We start from the raw sequence: 12,190 nt of genomic DNA on the forward strand, positions 1-12,190 counted from the left end.
GATCTCAGGGCTTTTAAGAATTATGCTAAATCTACTCTATCTGTGCTCTAGAAATGGAACAACAAACCCTGGGTGACAGCACATCTGTTTACAGCAGGGTTTACTGAATATTTAAAAATTCACAATATTACTGTTCATTAATAATGCACCTGGTCTCCCAAGAACTCTGACGGAGATGTACAAGGAGGTTAATGTTGTTTTCATGCCTGCTGCCACACAGCCATTCTGCAACCCATCGATTAAGAAGTAATTTTGATTTTCAAGTCTTACTTTTTAAGAAATATATTTTATAAGTCTTTGGCTGCCATATATAGTGATTCCCCTGATGGAACTGGGCAAAATAAATTGAAAACTTTCCGGAAATGATTCACTATTCTAGATGCCATTAAAAACATTAATGATTCATGAGAAAAGGTCAAACTTCCAGGAGTTTGGAAGGAGTTTACTCAGCCTCACAGGTGACTTTAAGGGGTTCAAGACTTCAGTGGAAGAAGTACTGCAGATGTGGTGGGAATAGCAAGAAAACTAGAAATTAGAAGTGGATTCTGAAGATGTGACTGAACTCCTGCTTTCTCATGATAAAACTTTAAAGGATGAAAAGTTACTTCTTATGGGTGAGCAAAGAAAGTGGTTTCTTGAGATAAAATCTACCTCTGCTGAAGATGCTGTGAACATCATGGGAATGACAAAAAGGACTTAGAATAGTACATCAACATAGTTGATAAAGCAGCAGTAGGAGTTGAGAAGACTGAATCCAATGTCAAAAGAAGTACTACTGTGTGTAAAATGCTGTCAAACAGCATCACACGCTACAGAGAAATCTTTCATGAAAGGAAGAGTCAATCAATATGGCAAACTTCACTGTTGTCTTATTTTAAGAAATTGTTCCAGCCATCTCAGCCTTCAGCAACCACCACCCTGATCAGTCAGCAGCCATCAACATTGAGGTAAACCCTCCTTTAGCAAAAAGATTATGATTCACTGAATGTTCAGATGATTGTTAGCATTTTTTAGCAATAAATTATTTTTAAATTCAGGTATGTATATATTTTTAGCATAATGCTACTGAACACTTGATAGACTATAGTGTAGTGTAAACATAACTTTTATATGCAGTAGGAAACAAAAACATTTTATGTGACTTGCTTTATTGTGATAATTGTTTTATTGTGGTGGTCTGGATCTGAACCCACAATATCTCCGAGGTATACCTATATTCGTATATTTTTGTTTTGTTTTTTGTTTTTGCATTTTGGTGCGTGGTCAGATTATGGTGAAGTTATTGAGATCCTAATTTTCTCAGGCACAAAATTCAAAGGGATGCCAAAAGTTCAGTCATCAAAATAAATATTTTAATGCAATATTTTTAAAAAATCTAAATTAGTGCAAAAATTAATAATGAAAAATATCAATATTTTAAATAGAGACAGGCTGTTGTTTGTTTTATCATCTGTAATATTAGGCAAATATGTTTCTAGAGCCTTGGAAGCTAGAAATAGTGTCCCTCTGCAGAACAGTTGGCAGATTTGTTTGCTATTCAGTATAATAACGATATGTCTCCACCTGGGGCAAAGATCAGGCAGGTTTGCTTGCAGCCATTTATAAAAATACTTTAATTTTCTAATATTAAGTTCCCTCAGCTGTGACTTAGGTGTGTGTGTGTAACATCTATTTGGGCCTCTCTGTGTTGCCTTTATGGAATTTGGGGGTCAAGGAAAACTGACACAAGCATGAACTAATGCTTTGTGCTGTACTGGGAGTAATAAAGGTCTTTGTCTCTAACACAGGGACTTCCTGTCCTCTGATTGCATCCATGAAATCCACACTAACTTGTCAGGTTTCTAGTAGGGTAGAAATTACAAATATTTCACAATTCTCAACAGGATTTTTTTCCCCATTTTGGGAAAAAGGAATAGTCTGTGTAAAGATTTGGAGTTCCAAGAGGAGTAAAAGGTTGGGTCAACTGAAAGACAAAGTGCACAGAAGGGAATACCTAGATATAATGGTAGCAAAAGGACTGTGGCTGGAGCTTGAAGAGCTTTATGTGCCATGTAAATGATTCAGACTTTGGACCACAGGCTTCATGCAGTCAGGGAATGTTTTAAACCAAAAAAAAATAGTTTCACATTTGTTCATTAGAAAGACCACTCTGACAGAGTAGAGTATTGACTGGAGTCAAGAGCAACCACTAGAAGGCTGCTGAAATAGTAATAAAAATAATAATAATTAGAATTGCTGACATATATTGGTCCTAGAGTTCCAGACACTGTATTAGGTTCTTCAGCCAGGATTATATTCTTTATTCCTGTGAGAAAAGAAGTTATGATTTATATTTTATATATTAGGGGAATTAAATAGAGAGAAGTAAATTAATTTATATAACTAAATGGCAGAATGAAGGTTGGGGCTCAAGCTCTCTGTTTCTGGGCCCTAGGTTCTTAACCACTGTGTGAGTGTGGTTTTCATTAAATGTACTCCACTTTGCCATTTAAATTCCTATTCCTATATTGGGATCCTACGTCCAATATGGACTATAGGCTCTTTGTGTCAGATTGAATGTTTACTTCTGTCTGTATTTATCCTGAACTTTCTGGTTATCTTTGGTCACACTGTCCTCCAAATACATTATAGTTATTTTATCTCCTTCAAGTATATTACCTTGTTATTGATCAGGTTAAATTCCCATAGTTTTATTCTTGTTCACATCAACTCACACTCTCTAGATCTATTTATGTAACTTTAATGTCCTTCCCAGTGTGGGAAACTTTCTAATTGAGTATCAGTGGAGAATTTAATGAGCCTGCTTTTTATTTTCACTTCCAGTCCATCAATGAAGACTTCAAGTTTCCTTTCTTTTTGTGGCATCATGATACAAATTAATGCAATCTTTAGAATGCTATGAGATTCTACTTTTATTAAGCAATGTAAATAGAAAATGCTAATTATGCATGTCTGCCAAACATTATTGAACTTAATAATGCATTGATTATATCATTTTTTATCAATACATAATATAGATAATCCCTATATAATCTGAAATTTCTAACAGAATGTATATGTGAAAATTGGAAAATAATTTCCAATTCAGTCCATTCATTTGTCAAGTAATTATGATTTAAATAAATATTTGTTATTTTTCATACAAGAAGTTTTCATGACAGAGAACAACAATAAGAAAGTGGGAGGAGGCCGGGCGCGGTGGCTCAAGCCTGTAATCCCAGCACTTTGGGAGGCTGAGGCGGGTGGATCACGAGGTCAAGAGATCGAGACCATCCTGGTCAACACGGTGAAACCCCGTCTCTACTAAAAATACAAAAAAATTAGCTGGGCATGGTGGCGTGTGCCTGTAATCCCAGCTACTCAGGAGGCTGAGGCAGGAGAATTGCCTGAACCCAGGAGGCAGAGGTTGTGGTGAGCCGAGATCGGGCCATTGCACTCCAGTCTGGGTAACAAGAGCGAAACTCCGTCCCAAAAAAAAAAAAAAAAAAAGAAAGTGGGAGGAAAAGGCAAATTAGATGTAAATATTCAAATCTTCATGGTGAAAAATATCAAACTATCATATAAATACATAGCTTCATTCTCCACTTTGTGGTTGGAACCATGGGCTATTAGTTTATTTGGTAAATTGGACTATTTGACATCTATTTAATGTCTATATTAGCTATTGTTTTGATAACAGATTTAGTGAAATACAACTCACATGCCATACAATTCACCCCTTTAGAGTGTGCAATTCAATAGTTTTTTAATATATTCATAGAGTTGTGCAACCATCAACACAATCAATTTTAAACATTTTGATCACCTCAAAGAGAAACTCAGTGCCCTTTAATTACAAGTATCACCTCATCCCCTTTAACAATCCTCACATCCCCTTCAGCCCAAGGCAACTGCTACTTTCTGATTCTGTAAATTTGCCTATTTTGGACATATCATATAAATGAAATCATATAACATGTTATATTTTGTGACTGGCTTCTTTCACTTAGTGCAATGTTTTCAAGGTTCATCCATGTTGCAGCATGTATCAGTAATTCATTCATTTTTTGTGGTTTCATTACATGAATGTGCTACTTTTCATTTATCCACTAATCAGTTGATAAACATTTGGATTTTTTACACTTTTGGCTATAATAAATCATGCTGTTATAAACATTTATGTACAAGTTTTAATGTGGACATATGTTTTCATTTCTCTTGAGTGTATATCTAAGATCGGGATAGCTGGGTCAAATTAAAACCTTATGTTTAGCCCTTTGTCAGATGGGTAAACTGCAAAAATTTTTTCCCAATCTGTTGGTTGCCGATTCACTCTAATAATTGTTTCTTTTGCTGTGCAGAAGCTGTGGAGTTTGATTAGGTCCCATTTGTCTATTCTGGCTTTTGTTGTCAATGCTTTTGGTGTTTTGGTCATGAAGTCCTTGCCTACACCTATGTCCTGAATGGTTTTGCCTAGATTTTCTTCTAGGGTTTTTATGGTGTTAGGTCTTATGTTTAAGTCTTTAATCCATCTGGAGTTAATTTTAGTGTAAGGTGTCAGGAAGGGGTCCAGTTTCTGCTTTCTGCACATGGCTAGCCAGCTTTCCCAACACCATTTATGTTTAACCTTTTGAGGAAATGCCAGACTGTCTTCCAAAATGATTGCACCATCTTACATTCCCTCCAGACCTGCTATAAGAGTTCCATTTTTTCTCAAATCTGTACCAACACTTGTTACTCTGACTTTTTAATTATACTTGTCCTATTGGGTGTGAAGTGGTATCTGCTGTTGCTTTGATTTCCATGTCCCTTATGACTAAACTTAACTGACTGGATGAGGCCCATACACATTAGGAAGGGAAATCTGCTTTACTTAGTCTACCAATTTAAATGTTAATATCATCTAAAAACACCCTCGCAGAAATGCCCAGAATCATGTTTGACCAAATATTTGGGTACCCTATGGCTCAGTCAAGTTGACACATAAAATTAACCATAATAGGACTCTTTGACTCTTTCCACAGATCTTTCTCCTTTGCCACACAGACAGGGCTAAATGTCTCAAAAGTACACATTTCTGGTGTACTGAATTTGCCTTATACCAGCTCATGAGGGACAATTGATAAAATTTCAGGAATTTATAGCCAATTGTTAAACATAGCCTATATTAAAAATTAAATTATATAAGCTTACAATTAAATGAATTATTTTAAAAGCAAAGGTAGTACTCAAATATTCCTAATTATTTTACTAGACTATATGATTATGCTCTTGAGGTCAATTATATCTATTTTATCTGTATGGTAGAAATACCATATGACGGTATGCTACTATACATGCTTCTTCCCAATTTTGCATTCAATGATGCTACATTGGTATCTTAAAACCTGATATGGTGGGAGTATTTATACCACAGGAATGAACAAGTGCTACAAATTAAACCTTAAAAGGTTTTGTTTTTTTTTTTTTCCTGGAAAACTGGTTTTCCAGTGTTCATAAGTACATACAAATAATCTCCATTATCTACTTTATTTAGTAAAGTTATATTTGCATTTTACAAATATTAACCTCTTTTAATCTTCATAGTGACCTCATGGGACAAGTACTATTATTAGTCCCATTTTTCTGAAGTACAGAGAGGTTAAGTTACTTGCCCAAGGTCACACACCTAAGTAGGTAAGCAGTTTGGTTCCCGGATCCATGTTCTTAATCACCATGCATGAAGCCTTTCCTTTTCTGAAAACACTACATATTATAGGGAACTCTGTATTCACCCACATTATAGCTTGAATTGTTTTCTTTGTCTCCAACCTCTTTAATGTGTCCACCCCCGGTCCCAGGCCCCCTCTAGTAGCTAGCCTGAATCTATGGAGTCCAATGCCCAGATCCAGGGGTGGCCACTTAGGTTCCTACATGCAATGGGATTACCCCTACCACCTCCCTCTTCCCCTTGTCACCTTTTCGCTCACCTCATGATACCTGTCTAGTTTGCTAACATTACTACTTTCAAATAACATTCACTTACTAATACTGTAATCCTGCATAAATATTTTAAAACTGTCCAAATCTTAGTTTCTCCATATGTCAGTCGGGGCTTATAATTGAGTAACAACACGCATGCAAAAACCTTGCTCTGTATCAAACACATGTGAGTTGAATTTGAATGATCTCACCTTCACACATTCTCCCGTTTTTGGCTTGTGCTGCAGGAATCTATCATGCTAACTTCATCCTGCCTAGGATGCTTTTTCCAGTCACTGGGAAAGTGATGGACGCAGGCATCTGGGCAAGATTTCTTGGAGAGTAATCATTCCTGCTAAGATGCAAGATTGCTGGATGGGTCTGCGAGATCAATGGCAAGTGTTTCCCCCAGTGGGAATTCAATCCATTTTGGCTACTTTAATGGAGCTCCTGGGGCTTAGACACTATTGAAAGGCAATTACTGACTTTCACTTGTTTTAGCTCTATGAGTTTATTGCTAGCCCCCTACCTTATTTCCCAGCTCTCCAAGTCTGCTCTGTTGCAGGTCAGCCTCTTCCTTTCTCTTAGTGGCAAAGACTGCCTGTGGATCTTCCAAGGCTGCAATGTTCCTTTTTCTCCTTGTGGGTTTTTACCTCTGATTCAGTGTTCCTTACCCTATTAGCCACATGCACAACTAACTACTTCCTTGTTCTCTGCTCAGTTCAAACTTGTTAGCACAGAAAAACGGAAATTTTGTAACAATTGGAATTAGCTATTTAAAATGAGCTTCATCAAACACAACAGGATTCAAGTCCCTCATTCTTTTACAGCATGTTCAGCAACATTTTCTGTAAAGGCAAATACTGTGGTAAATACTTTAAGCTCTGCAGGCCACATGATCTCTGAGTCAACTACTCCACTTTGCTGCTTTAGCTTGAAAGGAGCCACAGACAAAATGTAAACAAATGGTTATGGTTGGCTTTCAATAAAACTGTATTTATGGATGCCGACATCTGAATTGCATGTAATTTTCACATGCCACAGATATTCTTATTTTATTTTTTCTTTCAGCTATTTAAAAATATAAAACCAGGCCAGGCACGATAGCTCATACCTGTAATCCCAGCACTTTGGGAGGCCAAGGTGGGAGGATCACAAGGTCAGGAGTTCAAGACCAGCCTAGCCAACATGGCAAAACCCTCTACTAAACATACAAAAATTAGCTGGGCATGGTGGCAGGTGCCTATAATCACAGCTATTCGGGAGACTAAGGCAGGAGAATCGCTTGAACCCAGGAGGCAGAGGTTGCAGTGAGCTGAGATCATGCCATTGCACTCCAGCCTGGGTGACAAGAGCAAGATTCTATCTCAAAAAAAAAAAATGTATAACCCATGAGCGAAGAATATGTATATATGTGTATACATATATATATATACACACACACATACATATATATACATATATATGTATATATATGTATGTGTATATATGTGTATATATACACATACATATAACATATATAAACATATTCTTAGCTCATATATATGTTTTATATATATATATGTTTTATATAAAACATATTCTTAGCTCATGGGTTATACAAACATGGGCTGCAGGCCAGATTTGGCCCATGGGCCCTAGTTTGCTGAGTTCTGTTTTGTAGGAAATATCTTGTGAAACTGGAATCTGGGGGTTTAACATAACCTTCCCATGGCACCAGGCACAGAGATTTAATACCTGTGTCTGAGTCAGTCTGTTCAGGTGAACTTACTTGTTGGATAGCATCAGTTTTTGGCAAATATCTCTTTTTAGTCATTTTAAGCATCTGAAAAGCAGAGCAGGTATTTTTATGAAATTAATGTTAATCAGTTAGTTATTCCTTTAAAAAAAAAAAAAAACTAAGTAACTGGTTGGCCACTGCCAAGCTTCTGTCTTATATAAGATTTCCTAGTAGGCAAGCTTGAGACAGAGTTTTGGATGTATGTGGTTTATTGAAGTGAAGAAGTGCTCTTAGGAGAAAAGGGTATATATCCAAAAGAAAACAAATCTTTCTACAAAAAAGACATATACACTTTCATGTTCAATGCAGCACTATTCACAATAGCAGAGACATGGGATCAACCTAGGTGCCCATCAATGGCATATTGGATCAAGAAAATGTGGCACACATACACCATGGAATACTAGACAGCCATAAGAAGGAACAAAAGTCATAACGTTTGTAGCAACATAGATGCAGCTGGAGGCCATTATCCTAAGTGAATTAACACAGGAACAGAAAACCAAATACCACATGTTCTCACCTGCAAGTGGGAGCTAAACATTGGATCCTCATGGATATAAAGATGGCAGCAACAGAAACTGAGGACTATTAGGGTGGAGTGGGAGGGGTACAAGGGTTTAAAAACTATCTGTTAGGTACCTGGTCAGTACTTAAGTGACGGAATCAATTATACCCCAAACCTCAGCATCATATAATAGCCCAAAAACCAAACCTGTACATGTACCTGAACCTAAAAGTTGAAAATAATAATTTCAATAATAATAATATTTTTTATTGTTTATTAATGAGTAGTATTGCATCATATGGACCATGGTTTAATTATTTACTTGTTGAAGGATGTTTGTTCTGTGTCTTGTTTTTTGGGCATTATTAATAATGCTGCCATGAATATTCATTATAGGTTTTGTGTGAAAATAAGCCTTTTTTCTCTAAGATAATGCTCAATGTACCCCCTTCTAAGGTATAAAAATCTCTGTAACTATGTGGCAAAGCACTCTAGAATTGCAGGGTTGAGGGGGCTCTTAGAAGTCACCTAGTTCAACTCCCAGCCATTAGCCTTTAAAAAAAGTTTTTAAGCTTTTCTGAGAGAGCTTAGATGAATGCCCAGAGGTGTCAGAGTGAAGCTGAAAACTTTAACAGACAGCATTCATCTAGAGAGTTCCTATTTCTGAAACCTGGAACAGTCAAGCTCCTTTTAGGGTAAATAAAAGAGTCTCACTTGAAATGAGCTGAAGCAAATTTTTAAAACACATATAGTACTTAGAATCCCAGCAGCAGGAAACAGAAACCCTGACCTGAAGAACAAAGGTAGTTTCCCTTTTCTCTCTGTTTCTCTCCCAATATATGATAGCATATGGTCTCTCAGGACATCTTCTCCCTGTTCATGTATTTTACTCTCTTTTTCTTTCCTCAACTATCTCTGTTTCTCTGTGCTCAGTGTCATCCCTCCATAGGCCGTGAATTTCCACACCCTCAGTTTAAGCCAGACAAGGAGAATTTCTATCCTTTTCTGAATCTTGATTCTTTTTTTTTTTTTTTTTTTTTTTTACAAAAGCACAAATCCACTTTTTAAATTTACTTTTCATTATTATAAATCCTTGAGGGATACAGCATCACACGAATTTTGTGTCCAATGGCCTTAACAGGAAGATTACTTTGGAATTTAGAACGAACCATGCCACTGTTTCCATGGGCCTGAATTACCTTTCCCCAGATTATTATTATGATCTTGTTTGGTTTACCGCCAGGAGTTACTGTGTTCTTCCCTTTGTATACATAAGCACATTCCTTGCCCAAACAGAATTCAGTTTCATCTCAGGCATAAACACCTTCAATTTTAAGAAGAAATGTATGTTCCCTTTAGTTCTAGAGACCCCACTTATAGCCAGAAAAAATAGCCTTGGACCACAACCTTCCAGACATCTTTGCCTTTTAGAAGTCCTGTTCCCAACAGGCCTCCACAGGCTTTGAGATGGTGGAAAGAATCTGATTCTTAATTTCTAGGACAGAAAATATAGTTACCCTAGCTTGGAACATATGTTGTTCTCTGACAGCAGTGATCAGTTGCTTATAGTGACAGTGAGGCACTTATCACAGAGAATTAATATGGTTGTCACTTTTGTGGGTGAATCTTCATGGGCAGGTCAAATCCACAACTAGTAGCCTATTCAAAGCCTTATGTTAATTGTGTAGTTACATGGCATTTTGTTAAAATATAATACTCTCTCCCTTAGGGGATTTAGGGATGGAATCTCAAGTTGAAATGAAGAAGTATTTCTGTTACATCTTAAAATGATGAAATCCACATATATATATTCCACTTACATTAATCTTAAAATCTACCTTTACCCAGTTCAGCCTTTCGGAGGCCCCAACAACAAAGTAAAACAAGGTGAGAGCAGCGCCACATGCTGTCCCACCCCTATACAGAATCAGTGCCAACCTCCTTTGGCCCACACATTATGGGACATCTTTGGATGTCCCATAGGACTTCCAAAGGACAAAGTGCTTTAGTTTTGAGTACACTTTTCTTGCAATTTGTAAAGGCAAGAAATAGAGCTGGAGAAAGGCATCTAGAAACATTTGCTTTTGATTAAGCTTTTATCCATATATGAATTCCTCAAATAAAGATATAATAATGTAAATACATACAAATATTTATATATATACAGTGTTGTCCTGAAGACTACATGAGATGATACATGTAAAACATTTAGAACAATGCCTGGCCCTAAGTAAGGTGTCAAATGATAGCTATCATGTGGCAATATCTTAGCAACATCAGTTGAGTAGAGCAGTTGAGATTCTCAAGAAGCAAACTGGATCAAACTTTGAAGTGGTCAATAATGAATGACACTGACTGCTACTGCAGTGCAGTAAGCTTTGGTCATAGGTAGAAATGATCTTATTGAAGATGTGATGGGCTTCCACGTATATGAATATATTAAGCAGATATATTTAAGGACCACACATCAGCTTCTTTTTAATGCCCTAAAAATAAGATGTAGAAATTTAGAACTGATTGTAAATTCAATCCCCAAAATAAAATAAAATTAATTTAAGTAAAAATTCCTTTTGTTTCCCAGGTCCTTTCATTTTCCTTCGCAATAAATATATTAACACATTTTTAAAGAGACTCAACAATTTTTATAATTTGATCTGTTGGCATGTGTTCTTATTCATTCTAATATGCAGGTTGTATTTTTGTCCCTAATTTATATGTTCTGACAAGAGAAATGTATGTCTGAATTGGGGGGATGAGTAATTTTAATCTGATGGCACATTGGGGAAGATAACACTGCACGTAAGTGGTATTTTTCAGAGTGTAATAAGGCAGAAATGAAACAATCAATCTTCTTTCCACAAGTAAATGGAAATAGATTTTAGTTGTATTAATGAGAAACAGACAAAAGCCTTTTGTCCATAGGTGTATGTGTTGTTAGTTAAAATTGAGTATTTCTTTTCAATGTTTGCTATTTGCAGAGCTCTGTAATCACTCACTTATATCCCAAAGGTAGTATCTCAGTAGATTTCTATCTGTTTGGATACTCTAAGAAATTCAGTGCTGACTTTTTAAAATAAAGGCTCTGGATTGTTCTCTTGTCTGTTCCCTATCTCAATAATTTGTTATTTCAAGAATAACAAATATATGCATGTAAAATGTTTCTATTTATACAAATTGAATCATATAACCTTTGCAGATTGCCTTTTTTCCTCATCATAATTTCCCTCAGGCTCATCCAAGTTGTTATACCTATTAATAAGTTTCCTTTTTACTGCTGGATAACATGGATGCACAAGCCAGTGGTGATGATAACCTTGTTCACTGGTCACTGCTTGCCCTGTTGGCACTTGCTAAAGTTTGCAACTGGTGACTTTGTGGTCTGAGGGCTGGTGGTGTCATCTCAGCTGTATTTGCCCCTTTGGTTCTTCCAATCACTGTATAATCCCAAGAAGTATGGCTGTAACACCCATCCAATGGCTAGCCCTGTTGTGCCTTGAAACCGTTCACTACTGGGTCACTCATTTCCCCTATAGCAACATTCTCAGTGGGCTTGCATACAGATAACACCAGCTACTTTGTGTGTCCTCCTTATAACCCTGGACTGTTAGAACTTCTTGTCTTCCATGCCACAGAAGAGACAGGAGTTGCTGGACAGTAACTCAGGATTTCTTTCTGCCTTACCATTCCACAACACTTGTTTTTCTTCTAGTTGGTCAGCCATATTGATACAGGGACACTGTGAGATATGATGTCTCCCAAGAATGCCAAATGGGAAGAAGAAGAAAAAAGCCCCTATGTTTTTAGATCCCTCTTCAGTCCTTCTACTACCAGCACTACAACTGATATTCTGGATTTGGCACAGGGCAGGGGGGGCATAATAGATGTGTCTGACTGTCTACCTTTCTTCTCCTGCACATAATTCTCCAATTTTCAATACCACAAAGCAGTGTATTTTAGAGTGT

At 36.7% G+C, this 12,190-nt stretch overlaps 1 pseudogene; it reads right to left on the reverse strand.

Annotated features, from left to right (window-relative positions):
- Window positions 1–9,281: 9,281 nt before the first annotated feature.
- Window positions 9,282–9,646, reverse strand: LOC116556536 (annotated as a pseudogene).
- Window positions 9,647–12,190: the final 2,544 nt, after the last annotated feature.

The sequence above is a fragment of the Sapajus apella genome, unplaced genomic scaffold, assembly GCF_009761245.1.
Source record: "Sapajus apella isolate SASKATOON/1434 unplaced genomic scaffold, GSC_monkey_1.0 scaffold17, whole genome shotgun sequence".
Lineage (NCBI taxonomy): Eukaryota > Metazoa > Chordata > Mammalia > Primates > Cebidae > Sapajus > Sapajus apella.